A 15,144-nucleotide genomic window follows, 5' to 3' on the forward strand; every position below is an offset into this window, starting at 1 on the left:
ACATTCCATCTACTGCAGGCAGGATACCTGGCTGGCTGAATGTCGCTGAGAAGCTCACAGAGACCGCCATAAGCAACAGTTTAACAGAATGCCACAGACTAATCAACCAAACTTTTTGGGTTGGGTTCTCTTTTATAGTCTGCAGGCATTAAATGAAAGAAGTCAGTGTTCCAGCAGAAGGAGACAACGTTTCAGAAAAGGCATTGTAGCAAACCAAAAAAGAAATTTTAAGCGCAGCAGAGTAACCAGCGCACATACCTGTTAGCTCAGGTGAGTTTAAAAGGCTGCTGTTGATAACAAGGGCATTTGCTAAATAGATGGTGTGTGTGCAACAATATACTGAAAGGTCAATTATATTGTGCAGCTTATCTCACCACCTGTAGTTATTTAGGTGAAAGCTCCAAAATGCTTGCCTAATATGTCTGTTTATCCAAAAGGAAGTAAAAAGGGAGAGCTAGAAAGATAGCATTGCATCACATTACATGGCAATGCAATGCACAGCTGCTGAAGTTGAACCAAAATGAGCTTGTAATCTGGCTTCTGCAACTTTGAACATGAAAAATCCAATGAGGAGAAGAAAAGCAAAGCCAAAGAGTCCATCCCAAAATCCGACAAACAAGCAAAATGAACAAAAAACATTGAATTCAATTCTTTCTGATTTTAGAAACTGCATTAAAGAAGGGGTGCACCGGTCCTGGAGATACTGCAATACCAGGTCAATGCGTGGAGTGGACAGAGCAAGCTCTTTTTCCATCTCCCTGTTCTAAAAATCCATTTAATATATGGTACCCAGATAGGGGACGTATCAGATATTAAACTGATAAGAACAGATACTACACTTGATCTTAGCCAAAAGGCCGAGAAGCGATAACCAGAATTGGTTTCAAACTACGGAGCCACCCAAGGATCCTGAAAAGTCCATTTGTGGAGATGAGCTCCTGGACTCCCGTTAAGAAGACATGTTGTCAACCTCTAGATCCCTTACATGCCTGCACTTTTCGGCTTGCTGCTGCTGCAATCCACGCGTTTTAGATCTGCATAACTCCACCTCTTTAAACACAGCACCTTCACCCCCTGCTGTTCCCACCCGCCTCAACACCGTTGGAAGGGAGGAGAACCAATTAAGGCGGGGGGTGGGGTGGAACGAGCAGCTCTCTACCCTTAGCAGGAGGGCTCCTGATTACATACCTCTCCTGCTGCTGCTGCTGCTGGCTGTCCAGCAGCAGACTGAAGGTGGCTGCTGCTGTGCACAGGTATATAAAGGCTCAGAGCCTATTATGACACGCGCAGCCAGCGTTCCATTGCCACATTCCATCTACTGCAGGCAGGATACCTGGCTGGCTGAATGTCGCTGAGAAGCTCACAGAGACCGCCATAAGCAACAGTTTAACAGAATGCCACAGACTAATCAACCAAACTTTTTGGGTTGGGTTCTCTTTTATAGTCTGCAGGCATTAAATGAAAGAAGTCAGTGTTCCAGCAGAAGGAGACAACGTTTCAGAAAAGGCATTGTAGCAAACCAAAAAAGAAATTTTAAGCGCAGCAGAGTAACCAGCGCACATACCTGTTAGCTCAGGTGAGTTTAAAAGGCTGCTGTTGATAACAAGGGCATTTGCTAAATAGATGGTGTGTGTGCAACAATATACTGAAAGGTCAATTATATTGTGCAGCTTATCTCACCACCTGTAGTTATTTAGGTGAAAGCTCCAAAATGCTTGCCTAATATGTCTGTTTATCCAAAAGGAAGTAAAAAGGGAGAGCTAGAAAGATAGCATTGCATCACATTACATGGCAATGCAATGCACAGTTGCTGAAGTTGAACCAAAATGAGCTTGTAATCTGGCTTCTGCAACTTTGAACATGAAAAATCCAATGAGGAGAAGAAAAGCAAAGCCAAAGAGTCCATCCCAAAATCCGACAAACAAGCAAAATGAACAAAAAAACATTGAATTCAATTCTTTCTGATTTTAGAAACTGCATTAAAGAAGGGGTGCACCGGTCCTGGAGATACTGCAATACCAGGTCAATGCGTGGAGTGGACAGAGCAAGCTCTTTTTCCATCTCCCTGTTCTAAAAATCCATTTAATATATGGTCCCCAGATAGGGGACGTATCAGATATTAAACTGATAAGAACAGATTTTTTGATTGAATATATCTTTTATTAGCACAAAAAATAAGTTAACAGACAGTGTACAGTGCCGCAGCCCAGTACACACAGAATTCTACATCATATTTACATAGCATGAGGATACGACGCACTAACTAGACACATCACAGCCCTATGCTACACAAAACACTCAATCTGAAAGAAAAAGCATGTCAATCAATACAGTACGACGAACTGTGATAAGGGATGGGGATTGGGAAAAAGGGGATGGGGGGGGGGAAATCACAGGCCCGAAGCTTTATTGAAAGACAAGACACATAAGGGGAGAGGGGGAGGAGGGGTTTAGTCCTCATCCTCGTCCTCCGGACCGTCCATGATGGAATAGTCTCTGAGCAGGCTGTGGATCAGCCTGCGGCAGTCCTGGATGGACATCCTCTCCCTCCTCAAGATGAGCCGGTTCCTGGCGACCCAAACGGCATCCTTGAAGCAGTTCATAAGGCGCCAAGCCTCCTGGATGGCTCCGACGGTATGAACCCCAGGGAAGAGTCCATAAAGCACAGAATGGTGCGATAGGCTCGCCCTGGGGACAGAGTTCCTCAGGTCGTCCTCAAGTGCAGTCAATAGGCGCTGTGCAAATCCGCAGTCCCAAAAAGTGTGCAAAGATGTTTCCTCCACGAAGGGGCACCTTGGGCAGTACCGGGTCTTGCACAGGTTCCAGGCATGCATGAATGACCGGACGGGCAGTCCGCCCTGAATCGCCATCCACGACAAGTCCTTGTGCCCGTTGGTCAGCCTGTCAGACGACACATTTGTCCACACAGTCTCCAGCGTGTCCTGGTGAAGTCCTGTGATGTTCTCCACGTCATCCTTGGCTCTGATTAGCTTGTGGATAGTTTTGGGCTTCCACAAGTCGGGCTTGAGTCCCTCCAGTTGATGCTCCCCCACAAATCGAACGACGTCTCCGTAGAACCATGGCGTCGTCCAGTTGTAGGGGAAGGAGCTGTCCCACTTGTCCCAGCCGAGTCGCCTCCAAAGAGGAAGCAGGAAGAAGTGAGACATGGACCTGCCCGCGGAGCCATTCTTGACTTGCAAAGTCCGGCGGACACAATCACACACAAAAGAGGATCGCAGGAGGGTGGGGATATCTGGAACGCCCTTCCCACCCTTGCGAGGCTCCTTGTACATGACGGCCCGCCTGACTCTGTCCATCTTGGATCCCCAGACAAAGTGAAACACTGTCCTGGTAATGGCCCTGCACACAGTGACATGTGGGGGCCAGGCCTGCGCCGTGTACTGCAAGACGGGCAGGACCTCATTACGCAGGACGAGTGCCTTACCCTCACAAGTGAGGTGTCTGAGGCTCCAGAGTCCGATCCGTTGCTTCACCTTGGCCAAGCGTTCTTGCCAGGACTTGAGGGCCGCTCCTTCCTTCCCAAACCAGACTCCCAGCACCTTGAGGAAATCCGGTTGAATGTTGAAGGGGAAGGGGGCGGAGGAGGCCGGCTGCCAATCCCCGAAGAGCATGGCTTCCGACTTCCTGCAGTTGACTTTGGCCCCTGAAGCCCGGCCGAACCTCTCACACGTCTGGACGAGGGCGTCGACTGAACCACGATCAGCGCAGAAGACGGTGACGTCGTCCATGTAGAGCGAGCACTTGACCTCGTGTCGTCCCGGACCCGGTGCGGTGATCCCTCTGATCTCTCCATTCTGCCGGATAGCCTCTGCGAAGAGTTCTATAACACAAACAAAAAGAAGAGGTGATAGAGGGCAGCCTTGTCTGACCCCAGAGAGGACAGGGAAGGGGTCAGTCTTCCAGCCGTTCACCAACACCGAGCTGTGGATATCAAAATACATCAGACGGACATACGAACAAAACATGTTACCCAAACCTAACCGGTGCAGAGCTCGGCCCATGAACTCGTGGGAAACCCGGTCGAAGGCCTTCTCCTGATCCAAGGAGACCAGGGCCGCTTGTGCGCGGCGGACCTTGATGTACTCGACCGTGTCCCGCACGAGAGCGAGGCTGTCTGCGATGCGACGTCCAGGGATACCGCAGGTCTGGTCCGGGTGGATGATCCGTCCGATGACCGTCTTAAGTCGTGTCGCCATCGTCTTGGCCAGGATCTTGTAGTCCACGTTGAGCAGAGTGATGGGACGCCAATTCCTCAGGTCGCACCTCTCTCCCTTCCGCTTGTACAGGATCGTGACCATTCCTTCCCTCAAAGATGGAGGCATTCTACCCTCCACCACCATCTCCTCGTACAGGTCCAACAGGTCCGGACAGATGAGGTCTCCCAGCGCTACATAGAGCTCCGCTGGAAGACCATCACTGCCCGGGGTCCTGCCGGTCCTAAAGGATTTAGCGGCAGAGAGCAATTCGCCCACCATCAGAGGTTTGTCCAAGGCTGCCGTGCCTGCAGGATCAAGATGGTTAGTGATACCTGACAGGAACTTATCAGCAGCGTCGGGGTCAGTAGTCTTGTGGGAGTAGAGTTCGCTGTAGAAGTCGCTGACGACCCTCATCACGTCCTCCTTCCCACGTCGCATGTTTCCGCTCTCGTCTCGCAGCTCGTTCAGGGGCGTGTGACCGGCATGAAGTTTCCTGAAAAAGAATGAATTACATTTCTCACCCTTCTCCAGATTCTCCACTTTGGAACGGAAGACGATTCGCTTGGACTCCTCCTCAAAGTGCCTTTTCAGGCTCTTCTTGGTCTCCTCCAGCTCCTCCCTCACGTCCCAGCCGCAGTGAAGAAGGTCCTGCAGCGACCGCAGCTCGCGCTGCAGCCCTCTGAAGTCCCTCCTCTTCTCACACGCCTGTTGTCGACCCTTGGCCTGAAAGAAACAGCGAAACTCAAGTTTAACATATTCCCACCAATCAGAGACTGTTTGGAAGCTACCCTTGTAGGACTGCCACATTGCGTAGGCTGCTCTCAGCTCCTCCACGACTTCATCCTGAGCCAGCAGAGCACAATTCAGCTTCCAGGAGCCGGGGCCGGACGGAAAACCGTCGCCGAGGACACCTTGTAAGTGAATGGCTCTGTGGTCGGAGAAGAAGCAGGAGACCATCGAGTGCCTACTCTGCCTGACTGCCCGAGAGGTGAACACAAAGTCAATCCTGGAGCGGAGTGAGCCATCGGGTTGGCTCCACGAATAGTTCGTGGAGCCTCTCCCCATGGAGCCCACCACGTCCTGAAGAGAGTCCTCGGTTACCATCTCGATGAGCAGCTTGGACGTGATGTCCAACTTGGCAGATGTGCCAGAACTACGACCATCCTCCTCGATGGGGCAGTTGAAATCCCCGGCCATCACTAAGGTCCTGGTGGTGGCAAGCTGAAGCCGCAGGGTCTGGAAAAGCTCCAAACGCTCATTCTTCAGTGGGGACGCATGCACGTTGATGAACCTGACAGGTTCTCCCGCCCAGTTGCCATCTACAACAAGAGCCCTGCCGCAGATGAGCTCCTGGACGGACTCAAGCGTGAATGCGCCCCCCCTGATCAGAATTGCGACCCCCGCAGACTTTCAGTCACCCCCACCGGACCAGTAGGATGGACCGTGGGACCACTCCCTGGCCAGATGTTTGAAGGACCTAGAGGAGGGAAGGGAACATTCCTGCAACATATAAACATCACACAACTGGGAAGTAAGGAAGGCATAAATAGTCTGACGTCTGAACTTGTCCTTGATGCTCCTGACATTAATGGAAAATAAGTTAATATTAGCCATCATGTAGGGAAAAAAGAAAAAGTTATCGCAGGCAATACACCTTAGTTACCACTCCGGTCGGGTGGTCCCTCGTCGGTGTTGACTGCTGGTGACGGGATCACCAGCAGGCCCTCTTCCTCCATCTGGTCAAGCAGCGCGGCCTCGATCTCGGCGACCACCAGTTCCTCCTCTTCTGGCTCGGCCACCAGGGTCTCAACCATGTGCTCCATCTCTTCTGGCTCAGGGAGGGTATCCTCCTTTTCGCCTACGAAATCCAGAATCTTCTTTTTGGAGGATTCAGTAGCAGGGCTGTCCTCCACCTTCCTCTTTCCCCGAGTTGGAACTGGGGAGACAAGAAGGGGAAAATCCTCCTCGGAATAGATAGCGGCGGGTGGAGGAAAGGTTAATTCCACCGCTACCATGGTCTGGGGAGGGAGAGTGGCTGCCGGGGCAGGGGAAAGGACACCTGCTGAGGAGTAGGGGAAGGAGGAAGAGGAAGTGGAATCCTCAGCAGGGGTGGCCGGGGTGGGGGGGAATTGGATGGGGGTGGCAGGGGGAGGGATCGAGAGAGGGGTGACAGAACTCTTACCCTCCTTTGACTTTTTCTTCTGCTTCGGAGCTGCTGGGACCGTCGCTGGGGCTTTGGCCACCGACTCCTTGACCGCTTTGGCCTTGGTCGTCTCGGCCTTGGCCGCTGGGGCCTTGGTCGTCGCATCCTTGACTTTCACAGGCCTGGTCGTCGGGGCCTTGTCCTCCGTAGCTGGGGTCGTCGCAACCACCGATGCCCAGGATCTCTCACGCTTGGGGCAATCCTTGTACAGATGAGCCGCCAGCCCACACAGGTTGCAGGATGTCTTCTTCGGGCAGTCCTTCGAGCTGTGTCCCGTCACTCGACAAATCCTGCAGGCATCCTCCTTGCAGTCCTTCATCTCGTGGCCGTTCTTGCCGCATCTCCTGCAGTTCCGCGGCATGTCCGGGTAATAGATGAGGCCGTAGGAGTTGCCCAGGGAGAATGTCGGGGGCAGGTGCCGAAGTCCGTCTGAGTACGCCAGGTCCCTGTGAAGTCTAACGGTCACCGACCACTTACCTGTCCAGAAGCCGAGTCCATTCAGGATGTGAGAGGGTTCCTTCACAACCAAACAGAAGCGTCTCAGGAAGGTACAGATGTCTTGGCCTGGGGTGTGCGGGTTGCGCATGGAGACCGTGATCCTCCTTTCGTCCCTCTGGATAGGGCAGCTACCTGTAAAGGCAGAGAAAGAATTATCCGGTCCTTTTGCGCTTACCATTTCCCAGAACCTCCTGCAGGTGTTCACAGTGGCGAAGGTGACGAAGAAGATCCCCGTCAAGAAGGTCTGGATGCTGAGGGTGTCCGACCTGGAGAAGCCTCGATCCAGCAGCATCTTCTGGCAGAACACGTCCGAGGACATATCCGGCACCCTCCCATCCACTTCCTTCAGCTTCAGGGCCACCGTCTGCCGCATCCATGGCTCCAGGGCTGGAGCTTCGTGGCGGGGCTTCTGGGGTCCCTTCTGCTGGCCAGTCGTGGAGGCAGAGTCCTTGGGGTCAGAATCGGCTCCTGGCTGGGCCCTCCTGGCTGTCCCCTGCTCCAGGCTCTTCTTTTCGGCCTTCCTCGCAGCGCTTGCCATGGCTTTCCTCCTGCAGTTACTTCTTGGAGCTGGATCTGGAACTCTTCCCGGAATGGGTGGAGCTATGCAGATTCTTCTCCCGTCGTGTTCTGGACAAATTCCCCGAAAGGTCTTTGTCTCGATGATTTTCTTCCTCGAAGATTCCACAGGACAGCCCGATTCTTCTCCGAGTCTTCGTCTTCTTCTGGATTCTTTAGAGCTTCTTCCTCCCACCGATATCCGCCTTCCTTCTCCGATGTCAGCTGGGCTCCGAAGCTCTTCTCCTTCCGAGTTCGATCGCTCTCGTCAAGTGTAGATCGTAGCTCTTGTGTTCTTAAAAGAACAGATACTACACTTGATCTTAGCCAAAAGGCCGAGAAGCGATAACCAGAATTGGTTTCAAACTACGGAGCCACCCAAGGATCAAGAAAAGTCCATTTGTGGAGATGAGCTCCTGGACTCCCGTTAAGAAGACATGTTGTCAACCTCTAGATCCCTTACATGCCTGCACTTTTCGGCTTGCTGCTGCTGCAATCCACGCGTTTTAGATCTGCATAACTCCACCTCTTTAAACACAGCACCTTCACCCCCTGCTGTTCCCACCCGCCTCAACACCGTTGGAAGGGAGGAGAACCAATTAAGGCGGGGGGGTGGGGTGGAACGAGCAGCTGTCTATCCTTAGCAGGAGGGCTCCTGATTACATACCTCTCCTGCTGCTGCTGCTGGCTGTCCAGCAGCAGACTGAAGGTGGCTGCTGCTGTGCACAGGTATATAAAGGCTCAGAGCCTATTATGACACGCGCAGCCAGCGTTCCATTGCCACATTCCATCTACTGCAGGCAGGATACCTGGCTGGCTGAATGTCGCTGAGAAGCTCACAGAGACCGCCATAAGCAACAGTTTAACAGAATGCCACAGACTAATCAACCAAACTTTTTGGGTTGGGTTCTCTTTTATAGTCTGCAGGCATTAAATGAAAGAAGTCAGTGTTCCAGCAGAAGGAGACAACGTTTCAGAAAAGGCATTGTAGCAAACCAAAAAAGAAATTTTAAGCGCAGCAGAGTAACCAGCGCACATACCTGTTAGCTCAGGTGAGTTTAAAAGGCTGCTGTTGATAACAAGGGCATTTGCTAAATAGATGGTGTGTGTGCAACAATATACTGAAAGGTCAATTATATTGTGCAGCTTATCTCACCACCTGTAGTTATTTAGGTGAAAGCTCCAAAATGCTTGCCTAATATGTCTGTTTATCCAAAAGGAAGTAAAAAGGGAGAGCTAGAAAGATAGCATTGCATCACATTACATGGCAATGCAATGCACAGTTGCTGAAGTTGAACCAAAATGAGCTTGTAATCTGGCTTCTGCAACTTTGAACATGAAAAATCCAATGAGGAGAAGAAAAGCAAAGCCAAAGAGTCCATCCCAAAATCCGACAAACAAGCAAAATGAACAAAAAACATTGAATTCAATTCTTTCTGATTTTAGAAACTGCATTAAAGAAGGGGTGCACCGGTCCTGGAGATACTGCAATACCAGGTCAATGCGTGGAGTGGACAGAGCAAGCTCTTTTTCCATCTCCCTGTTCTAAAAATCCATTTAATATATGGTCCCCAGATAGGGGACGTATCAGATATTAAACTGATAAGAACAGATACTACACTTGATCTTAGCCAAAAGGCCGAGAAGCGATAACCAGAATTGGTTTCAAACTACGGAGCCACCCAAGGATCCTGAAAAGTCCATTTGTGGAGATGAGCTCCTGGACTCCCGTTAAGAAGACATGTTGTCAACCTCTAGATCCCTTACATGCCTGCACTTTTCGGCTTGCTGCTGCTGCAATCCACGCGTTTTAGATCTGCATAACTCCACCTCTTTAAACACAGCACCTTCACCCCCTGCTGTTCCCACCCGCCTCAACACCGTTGGAAGGGAGGAGAACCAATTAAGGCGGGGGGTGGGGTGGAACGAGCAGCTGTCTACCCTTAGCAGGAGGGCTCCTGATTACATACCTCTCCTGCTGCTGCTGCTGCTGGCTGTCCAGCAGCAGACTGAAGGTGGCTGCTGCTGTGCACAGGTATATAAAGGCTCAGAGCCTATTATGACACGCGCAGCCAGCGTTCCATTGCCACATTCCATCTACTGCAGGCAGGATACCTGGCTGGCTGAATGTCGCTGAGAAGCTCACAGAGACCGCCATAAGCAACAGTTTAACAGAATGCCACAGACTAATCAACCAAACTTTTTGGGTTGGGTTCTCTTTTATAGTCTGCAGGCATTAAATGAAAGAAGTCAGTGTTCCAGCAGAAGGAGACAACGTTTCAGAAAAGGCATTGTAGCAAACCAAAAAAGAAATTTTAAGCGCAGCAGAGTAACCAGCGCACATACCTGTTAGCTCAGGTGAGTTTAAAAGGCTGCTGTTGATAACAAGGGCATTTGCTAAATAGATGGTGTGTGTGCAACAATATACTGAAAGGTCAATTATATTGTGCAGCTTATCTCACCACCTGTAGTTATTTAGGTGAAAGCTCCAAAATGCTTGCCTAATATGTCTGTTTATCCAAAAGGAAGTAAAAAGGGAGAGCTAGAAAGATAGCATTGCATCACATTACATGGCAATGCAATGCACAGTTGCTGAAGTTGAACCAAAATGAGCTTGTAATCTGGCTTCTGCAACTTTGAACATGAAAAATCCAATGAGGAGAAGAAAAGCAAAGCCAAAGAGTCCATCCCAAAATCCGACAAACAAGCAAAATGAACAAAAAACATTGAATTCAATTCTTTCTGATTTTAGAAACTGCATTAAAGAAGGGGTGCACCGGTCCTGGAGATACTGCAATACCAGGTCAATGCGTGGAGTGGACAGAGCAAGCTCTTTTTCCATCTCCCTGTTCTAAAAATCCATTTAATATATGGTCCCCAGATAGGGGACGTATCAGATATTAAACTGATAAGAACAGATACTACACTTGATCTTAGCCAAAAGGCCGAGAAGCGATAACCAGAATTGGTTTCAAACTACGGAGCCACCCAAGGATCCTGAAAAGTCCATTTGTGGAGATGAGCTCCTGGACTCCCGTTAAGAAGACATGTTGTCAACCTCTAGATCCCTTACATGACTGCACTTTTCGGCTTGCTGCTGCTGCAATCCACGCGTTTTAGATCTGCATAACTCCACCTCTTTAAACACAGCACCTTCACCCCCTGCTGTTCCCACCCGCCTCAACACCGTTGGAAGGGAGGAGAACCAATTAAGGCGGGGGGTGGGGTGGAACGAGCAGCTGTCTACCCTTAGCAGGAGGGCTCCTGATTACATACCTCTCCTGCTGCTGCTGCTGCTGGCTGTCCAGCAGCAGAATGAAGCTGGCTGCTGCTGTGCACAGGTATATAAAGGCTCAGAGCCTATTATGACACGCGCAGCCAGCGTTCCATTGCCACATTCCATCTACTGCAGGCAGGATACCTGGCTGGCTGAATGTCGCTGAGAAGCTCACAGAGACCGCCATAAGCAACAGTTTAACAGAATGCCACAGACTAATCAACCAAACTTTTTGGGTTGGGTTCTCTTTTATAGTCTGCAGGCATTAAATGAAAGAAGTCAGTGTTCCAGCAGAAGGAGACAACGTTTCAGAAAAGGCATTGTAGCAAACCAAAAAAGAAATTTTAAGCGCAGCAGAGTAACCAGCGCACATACCTGTTAGCTCAGGTGAGTTTAAAAGGCTGCTGTTGATAACAAGGGCATTTGCTAAATAGATGGTGTGTGTGCAACAATATACTGAAAGGTCAATTATATTGTGCAGCTTATCTCACCACCTGTAGTTATTTAGGTGAAAGCTCCAAAATGCTTGCCTAATATGTCTGTTTATCCAAAAGGAAGTAAAAAGGGAGAGCTAGAAAGATAGCATTGCATCACATTACATGGCAATGCAATGCACAGTTGCTGAAGTTGAACCAAAATGAGCTTGTAATCTGGCTTCTGCAACTTTGAACATGAAAAATCCAATGAGGAGAAGAAAAGCAGAGCCAAAGAGTCCATCCCAAAATCCGACAAACAAGCAAAATGAACAAAAAACATTGAATTCAATTCTTTCTGATTTTAGAAACTGCATTAAAGAAGGGGTGCACCGGTCCTGGAGATACTGCAATACCAGGTCAATGCGTGGAGTGGACAGAGCAAGCTCTTTTTCCATCTCCCTGTTCTAAAAATCCATTTAATATATGGTCCCCAGATAGGGGACGTATCAGAAATTAAACTGATAAGAACAGATACTACACTTGATCTTAGCCAAAAGGCCGAGAAGCGATAACCAGAATTGGTTTCAAACTACGGAGCCACCCAAGGATCCTGAAAAGTCCATTTGTGGAGATGAGCTCCTGGACTCCCGTTAAGAAGACATGTTGTCAACCTCTAGATCCCTTACATGCCTGCACTTTTCGGCTTGCTGCTGCTGCAATCCACGCGTTTTAGATCTGCATAACTCCACCTCTTTAAACACAGCACCTTCACCCCCTGCTGTTCCCACCCGCCTCAACACCGTTGGAAGGGAGGAGAACCAATTAAGGCGGGGGGTGGGGTGGAACGAGCAGCTGTCTACCCTTAGCAGGAGGGCTCCTGATTACATACCTCTCCTGCTGCTGCTGCTGCTGGCTGTCCAGCAGCAGACTGAAGGTGGCTGCTGCTGTGCACAGGTATATAAAGGCTCAGAGCCTATTATGACACGCGCAGCCAGCGTTCCATTGCCACATTCCATCTACTGCAGGCAGGATACCTGGCTGGCTGAATGTCGCTGAGAAGCTCACAGAGACCGCCATAAGCAACAGTTTAACAGAATGCCACAGACTAATCAACCAAACTTTTTGGGTTGGGTTCTCTTTTATAGTCTGCAGGCATTAAATGAAAGAAGTCAGTGTTCCAGCAGAAGGAGACAACGTTTCAGAAAAGGCATTGTAGCAAACCAAAAAAGAAATTTTAAGCGCAGCAGAGTAACCAGCGCACATACCTGTTAGCTCAGGTGAGTTTAAAAGGCTGCTGTTGATAACAAGGGCATTTGCTAAATAGATGGTGTGTGTGCAACAATATACTGAAAGGTCAATTATATTGTGCAGCTTATCTCACCACCTGTAGTTATTTAGGTGAAAGCTCCAAAATGCTTGCCTAATATGTCTGTTTATCCAAAAGGAAGTAAAAAGGGAGAGCTAGAAAGATAGCATTGCATCACATTACATGGCAATGCAATGCACAGTTGCTGAAGTTGAACCAAAATGAGCTTGTAATCTGGCTTCTGCAACTTTGAACATGAAAAATCCAATGAGGAGAAGAAAAGCAAAGCCAAAGAGTCCATCCCAAAATCCGACAAACAAGCAGAATGAACAAAAAACATTGAATTCAATTCTTTCTGATTTTAGAAACTGCATTAAAGAAGGGGTGCACCGGTCCTGGAGATACTGCAATACCAGGTCAATGCGTGGAGTGGACAGAGCAAGCTCTTTTTCCATCTCCCTGTTCTAAAAATCCATTTAATATATGGTCCCCAGATAGGGGACGTATCAGATATTAAACTGATAAGAACAGATACTACACTTGATCTTAGCCAAAAGGCCGAGAAGCGATAACCAGAATTGGTTTCAAACTACGGAGCCACCCAAGGATCCTGAAAAGTCCATTTGTGGAGATGAGCTCCTGGACTCCCGTTAAGAAGACATGTTGTCAACCTCTAGATCCCTTACATGCCTGCACTTTTCGGCTTGCTGCTGCTGCAATCCACGCGTTTTAGATCTGCATAACTCCACCTCTTTAAACACAGCACCTTCACCCCCTGCTGTTCCCACCCGCCTCAACACCGTTGGAAGGGAGGAGAACCAATTAAGGCGGGGGGTGGGGTGGAACGAGCAGCTGTCTACCCTTAGCAGGAGGGCTCCTGATTACATACCTCTCCTGCTGCTGCTGCTGCTGGCTGTCCAGCAGCAGACTGAAGGTGGCTGCTGCTGTGCACAGGTATATAAAGGCTCAGAGCCTATTATGACACGCGCAGCCAGCGTTCCATTGCCACATTCCATCTACTGCAGGCAGGATACCTGGCTGGCTGAATGTCGCTGAGAAGCTCACAGAGACCGCCATAAGCAACAGTTTAACAGAATGCCACAGACTAATCAACCAAACTTTTTGGGTTGGGTTCTCTTTTATAGTCTGCAGGCATTAAATGAAAGAAGTCAGTGTTCCAGCAGAAGGAGACAACGTTTCAGAAAAGGCATTGTAGCAAACCAAAAAAGAAATTTTAAGCGCAGCAGAGTAACCAGCGCACATACCTGTTAGCTCAGGTGAGTTTAAAAGGCTGCTGTTGATAACAAGGGCATTTGCTAAATAGATGGTGTGTGTGCAACAATATACTGAAAGGTCAATTATATTGTGCAGCTTATCTCACCACCTGTAGTTATTTAGGTGAAAGCTCCAAAATGCTTGCCTAATATGTCTGTTTATCCAAAAGGAAGTAAAAAGGGAGAGCGATAAAGATAGCATTGCATCACATTACATGGCAATGCAATGCACAGTTGCTGAAGTTGAACCAAAATGAGCTTGTAATCTGGCTTCTGCAACTTTGAACATGAAAAATCCAATGAGGAGAAGAAAAGCAAAGCCAAAGAGTCCATCCCAAAATCCGACAAACAAGCAAAATGAACAAAAAACATTGAATTCAATTCTTTCTGATTTTAGAAACTGCATTAAAGAAGGGGTGCACCGGTCCTGGAGATACTGCAATACCAGGTCAATGCGTGGAGTGGACAGAGCAAGCTCTTTTTCCATCTCCCTGTTCTAAAAATCCATTTAATATATGGTCCCCAGATAGGGGACGTATCAGATATTAAACTGATAAGAACAGATACTACACTTGATCTTAGCCAAAAGGCCGAGAAGCGATAACCAGAATTGGTTTCAAACTACGGAGCCACCCAAGGATCCTGAAAAGTCCATTTGTGGAGATGAGCTCCTGGACTCCCGTTAAGAAGACATGTTGTCAACCTCTAGATCCCTTACATGCCTGCACTTTTCGGCTTGCTGCTGCTGCAATCCACGCGTTTTAGATCTGCATAACTCCACCTCTTTAAACACAGCACCTTCACCCCCTGCTGTTCCCACCCGCCTCAACACCGTTGGAAGGGAGGAGAACCAATTAAGGCGGGGGGTGGGGTGGAACGAGCAGCTGTCTACCCTTAGCAGGAGGGCTCCTGATTACATACCTCTCCTGCTGCTGCTGCTGCTGGCTGTCCAGCAGCAGACTGAAGGTGGCTGCTGCTGTGCACAGGTATATAAAGGCTCAGAGCCTATTATGACATGCGCAGCCAGCGTTCCATTGCCACATTCCATCTACTGCAGGCAGGATACCTGGCTGGCTGAATGTCGCTGAGAAGCTCACAGAGACCGCCATAAGCAACAGTTTAACAGAATGCCACAGACTAATCAACCAAACTTTTTGGGTTGGGTTCTCTTTTATAGTCTGCAGGCATTAAATGAAAGAAGTCAGTGTTCCAGCAGAAGGAGACAACGTTTCAGAAAAGGCATTGTAGCAAACCAAAAAAGAAATTTTAAGCGCAGCAGAGTAACCAGCGCACATACCTGTTAGCTCAGGTGAGTTTAAAAGGCTGCTGTTGATAACAAGGGCATTTGCTAAATAGATGGTGTGTGTGCAACAATATACTGAAAGGTCAATTATATTG

The 15,144-nt window shown here is 49.0% G+C and overlaps 7 non-coding genes and 1 pseudogene across 7 annotated transcripts; all 8 read right to left on the reverse strand.

The window, feature by feature from the left end:
* Positions 1–678: 678 nt before the first annotated feature.
* Positions 679–869, reverse strand: LOC141231759 (U2 spliceosomal RNA). Its single transcript, XR_012298069.1, has one exon. It is a non-coding gene; the product is annotated as a U2 spliceosomal RNA (small nuclear RNA).
* A 1,116-nt stretch (positions 870–1,985) lies between these two features.
* Positions 1,986–2,178, reverse strand: LOC141231815 (U2 spliceosomal RNA). Its single transcript, XR_012298124.1, has one exon. It is a non-coding gene; the product is annotated as a U2 spliceosomal RNA (small nuclear RNA).
* A 5,564-nt stretch (positions 2,179–7,742) lies between these two features.
* On the reverse strand, positions 7,743–7,820 carry LOC141231861 (U2 spliceosomal RNA; annotated as a pseudogene).
* Positions 7,821–8,933: 1,113 nt separating this feature from the next.
* LOC141232336 (U2 spliceosomal RNA) lies at positions 8,934–9,124 on the reverse strand. The gene has a single exon (XR_012298590.1). It is a non-coding gene; the product is annotated as a U2 spliceosomal RNA (small nuclear RNA).
* A 1,115-nt stretch (positions 9,125–10,239) lies between these two features.
* Positions 10,240–10,430, reverse strand: LOC141232347 (U2 spliceosomal RNA). Its single transcript, XR_012298601.1, has one exon. It is a non-coding gene; the product is annotated as a U2 spliceosomal RNA (small nuclear RNA).
* Positions 10,431–11,545: 1,115 nt separating this feature from the next.
* LOC141231719 (U2 spliceosomal RNA) lies at positions 11,546–11,736 on the reverse strand. The gene has a single exon (XR_012298030.1). It is a non-coding gene; the product is annotated as a U2 spliceosomal RNA (small nuclear RNA).
* A 1,115-nt stretch (positions 11,737–12,851) lies between these two features.
* LOC141232358 (U2 spliceosomal RNA) lies at positions 12,852–13,042 on the reverse strand. The gene has a single exon (XR_012298612.1). It is a non-coding gene; the product is annotated as a U2 spliceosomal RNA (small nuclear RNA).
* A 1,115-nt stretch (positions 13,043–14,157) lies between these two features.
* On the reverse strand, positions 14,158–14,348 carry LOC141232370 (U2 spliceosomal RNA). The gene has a single exon (XR_012298623.1). It is a non-coding gene; the product is annotated as a U2 spliceosomal RNA (small nuclear RNA).
* Between the last annotated feature and the right edge of the window lie 796 nt (positions 14,349–15,144).

Source organism: Phyllobates terribilis, unplaced genomic scaffold, assembly GCF_046119375.1.
Source record: "Phyllobates terribilis strain yellow unplaced genomic scaffold, ASM4611937v1 Scaffold_538__1_contigs__length_1162401, whole genome shotgun sequence".
In the NCBI taxonomy this organism is placed as follows: domain Eukaryota; kingdom Metazoa; phylum Chordata; class Amphibia; order Anura; family Dendrobatidae; genus Phyllobates; species Phyllobates terribilis.